This window comes from Lipotes vexillifer, unplaced genomic scaffold (genome assembly GCF_000442215.2).
Source record: "Lipotes vexillifer unplaced genomic scaffold, Lipotes_vexillifer_v1.1 scaffold207, whole genome shotgun sequence".
Taxonomy (NCBI): domain Eukaryota; kingdom Metazoa; phylum Chordata; class Mammalia; order Artiodactyla; family Lipotidae; genus Lipotes; species Lipotes vexillifer.
The window spans coordinates 2273652-2278141 of record NW_006784469.1 but is presented as its reverse complement, the minus strand read 5'-3'; the positions used below and the strand labels follow the sequence as shown (position 1 = coordinate 2278141).

At 43.1% G+C, this 4490-nt stretch overlaps 1 pseudogene; it reads right to left on the bottom strand.

Moving 5' to 3' along the window:
• Positions 1-3092: 3092 nt before the first annotated feature.
• LOC103084603 (follistatin pseudogene) lies at positions 3093-4127 on the bottom strand (annotated as a pseudogene).
• Between the last annotated feature and the right edge of the window lie 363 nt (positions 4128-4490).

Below are 4490 nucleotides of genomic sequence, written 5' to 3'. Positions count from 1 at the left end.
CACAGGCTCCGGACGCGCAGGCTCAGCGGCCATGGCTCACGGGCCCAGCCGCTCCGCGGCATGTGGGATCCTCCCGAAACGGGGCAAGAACCCGCGTCCCCTGCATCGGCAGGCGGACTCTCAACCACTGCGCCACCAGGGAAGCCCATCACTGTAGTTTTGATTTGCATTTCTCTAATAATTAGCAATGTTGAGCATCTTTTCATGTGCCTCTTGGCCACCTGTATGTCTTCATTGTGGTTTTTTTTTTTTTAAATTGAGTCTTTTTCCTCTTCTCTCACAGTTCTTTCCTCTTTTTAAAAAATTTTTATTGTATATTGGAGTATCATTGATTTACCATGTTGTGTTAGTTTCAGGTGTATGGCAAAGTGATTCAGTTATATGTGTGTGTGTGTGTGTGTGTGTGTGTGTGTGTGTGTGTGTGTATACTTCTTCAGATTATTTTCCCACTTACATTATTACAGAATACTGAGTACTGTTCCTGTGTGATAAAGTAGGTCCTTGTTGATTAAAAAATTTACATATAGTAGTTTGTATTTGTTAATCCCAAATGCCTAATTTATCACTCCCCTTTGGTATCATAAGTTTGTTTTCAAAATCTGTGAGTCTCTTTCTATGGTGTAAATAAGTTCATTTGTATCACTTTTTAGATTCCACATATAAGTGATACCATATGGTATTTGTCTTTCTTTTGACTTCACGTAGTATGATAATCTCTCTGTCCATCCATGTTGCTTCAAATGCCATTATTTCATTCTTTTTATGGCTGTGTAATATTCCATTGTATGTGTATGTGTGTGTGTGTATACACACATACACACATCTTTTTTATGTATTGATCTGCTGATGGACACTTAAGTTGCTTCCATGTCTTGGCTATTGTAAATAGAGCTGCTATGAACATTGGAGTGCATGTATCTTTTGGAATTAGAGTTCTTGTCTTTTCTGGATTTCTGCCCAGGAGTAGGATTGTGGATCGTATGGTAACTCTATTTGTAGTTTTTTAAAAGACATCCATATTGTTTTGGATGGCAGGTGTACCAGTTGACATTTGTACCAACAGTGTAGGAGGGCTCTTTTTTCTCCACACACTATCCAGCACAGTAAATGGAGGGTTGCCTTTTCTCCACACCTGCTCCAGCACTTATTATTTGCAGACTTTTTTTTTTTTTACATTTTTATTGGGGTATAATTGCTTTACAATGGTGTGTTAGTTTCTGCTTTATAACAAAGTGAATAAGTTATACATATACATATGTTGCCATATCTCTTCCCTCTTGGGTCTCCCTCCCTCCCACCCTCCCTATCCCACCCCTCCAGGTGGTCACAAAGCCCTGAGCTGATCTCCCTGTGCTATGCGGCTGCTTCCCACTAGCTATCTATTTTACGTTTGGTAGCGTATATATGTCCGTGCCACTCTCTCACTTTGTCACAGCTTACCCTTCCCCCTCCCCATATCCTCAAGTCCATTCTCTAGTAGGTCTGTGTCTTTATTCCTGTCTCACCCCTAGGTTCTTCATGACATTTTTTTTCTTAAATTCCATATATATGTGTTAGCATACGGTATTTGTCTTTCTCTTTCTGACTTACTTCACTCTGTATGACAGACTCTAGGTCTGTCCACCTCATTACAAATAGCTCAATGTCGTTTCTTTTTATGGCCGAGTAATATTCCATTGTATATATGTGCCACATCTTCTTTATCCATTCATCCGATGATGGACACTTAGGTTGTTTCCATCTCCGGGCTATTGTAAATAGAGCTGCAATGAACATTTTGGTACATGACTCTTTTTGAATTATGGTTTTCTCAGGGTATATGCCCAGTAGTGGGATTGCTGGGTCGTATGGTAGTTCTATTTGTAGTTTTTTAAGGAACCTCCATACTGTTCTCCATAGTGGCTGTACCAATCCACATTCCCACCAGCAGTGCAAGAGTATTCCCTTTTCTCCACACCCTCTCCAGCATTTACTGTTTTGAGATTTTTTTTTTTTTTGGCTTTTTAAAATTTTATTATTTTTTCACTCATCATTTATTTACAAATACACATTATAACTTTTATATACATTGCACATTTACATGGTAGAAAAGTACAAAACTGTATATTTAAATGAATTTATATTGAACTTGCCATGTTTGAAAATATAAAATTGCATCAGAAAAAAAGTATTATGAAAAGCAAGAAACTTGAACTGATAAATCTTTGATATAACTTTTCATGACACATTGGGTGAAAAGGACTAATTTAAAAGGTACAGCAGACTAGCTTAAAGGAAACACCTAACAAAAGGTTGAATGTGTAGCGTTCCCCTTCCTTCAGGCTCCTGACACCCATATCACTCAATTTCTTTGGATCTGTAACATCTTAAAAGTACATTATTAGAAACCCAACATTGCTATCAGCCCCTCTCACAAATGTCTTCATCACAACAAGAAAACGGAAGTAGGAATTTCCTCAGAGATGTATCCTCTGTACCTTCTGTCTGAGTCAGAGTTATAATGCCTTTTGGTCAGTCAAGATTCCTTGTAAACAAAACCCGAGGGATCACGTATGTACAGAACAGGCTGCAGAGAATCCAAAAAATAAACATGACAGAAACTGACATGCAAGTTTGTTATAATGGAAAAGAGTCTAACAACAGTGAAATGAAGGGAGACAGATGAGTGAGTGAATAGTAAGGAATGGACTTAAATGGTTTACAAGGAAAAAAAAGCTTTTACTTTACAAGCAAGAGACCTCACAATAAATAACAACTGCTCTTCCTTTCATGAATAAATTTCTTCAAAAACAAGGTGTACAGTCAACCAGATCTTTTATGTATAAATTATAAAACATGACACAGTATAAATAAATGTCTACAAGTCTCAACTATGGGCCTCATCCAGTAGACCTCACAATGACTGCCTCTCCAGGTCCAATGAGTAACAAGGTGGCCTGGGAGAGAGCTTTAGGACAAAGGTCCTTTATGTATAGTTTTCCCCCAAAATAAGTAAGCATACACTTATTTACAGAAATTTTTTTTTTTTTTTTTTTTTTTTTTTTTTTTTTTTTGCCCAGAGGCTATGTCAACCCTGAACATTGGTGGAGGGTTTACCACTCTAGAATGGAAGATATAGGAAAGCTGTAGTCCTGGTCTTCATCTTCCCCCTCTTCCTCGGTGTCTTCCGAAATGGAGTTGCAAGATCCGGAGTGCTTCACTTCCAGCAGCACACCTGAAGAGCAGGCCGCTTCCTTCATGGCACACTCGCTGGCGTAGGTGGCATTGTCACTGGCACAGACAGGCTCCTCAGACTTACTCTCAGGGCACAGCTCATCGCAGAGGGAACACCGGCCTCTGCCAACCTTGAAATCCCATAAACACTTTTTTCCACCAGTGCACTGGATATCCTCACAGGACTTTGCTTTGATACACTTTCCCTCATAGGCCAATCCAATAGACCTGCCCAGTAGGCAGGTAGCCTTTCTCAGGTGACAGGCACTGGAGTAGGTTACTCCATCATTCCCACAGAGATACTGTTCAGAGGAGGTGGGCTCTGGGCAAATGCGGTTACATGTCACACAGTAGGCATTATTAGTCTGGTCCACCATGCATGTGGAGCTGCCTGGACAGAAAACATCCCGACAGGTCTTTTTACATTTGCCCTGGTACTGGACTTCCAGTTCCGGCTGCTCTTTACATCTGGCCTTGAGGAGTGCACATTCGTTGCGGTAGGTTTTTCCGTCCAGCCCACAGACTGGGCCTTTCCAGGTGATGTTTGAACAATCTGGGGCGCAGACGCAGCGGGGTTTGTTCTTCTTGTTCATTCGGCATTTTTTCCCGGGCCCACAGTCCACGTTTTCACACGTTTCTTTACAGGGGATGCAGTTGGGGGCGCCGCCATTGAAAATCATCCACTTGAAGAGCGTGTTGTCATTTACGTCCTCTTCGGTCCATGAGGTGCTCAGGCGGCCGGTGCTGCAGCCCTCCTCCTTGGTCAATTCTGTCTTGTACAGGACCTGGCCGCGGCCGTTCTTTGCTTGGCGGAGCCAGCAGTTCCCAGCCTGGGCACTGCGGTCCTCCACGAACTGGCAGAGCAGCAGCAGCAGGAGGCAGAGCCCGCCGGGCTGGTGCCTGGGACGGACCATCCTGGCAGGCGTGGCGGGACGAGGAGTGCGGCGGCGCGGGGAGCGGGCGCGGCGGCGGGTGGCTCGGGCAAGCGGCGCGCGTCGCAGAGGCGAGCGGCGGAGGGCGCAGCGATCCCGGCTCAGCCCCGCGTTCGCCGCCAGCCGCCCGCACGATTCAGTGGACCTGTTTCGAGATTTTTTGATGATGGCCATTCTGACTGGTGTGAGATGATATCTCATTGTAGTTCTGATTTGCATTTCCCTAATGATTATTGATGTTGAGCATTCTTTCATGTGTTTGTTGGCAGTCTATCTTCTTTGGAGAAATGTCTGTTTAGGTCTTCTGCCCATTTTTGGATTAGGTTGTTTGTTTTTTTTGTTATT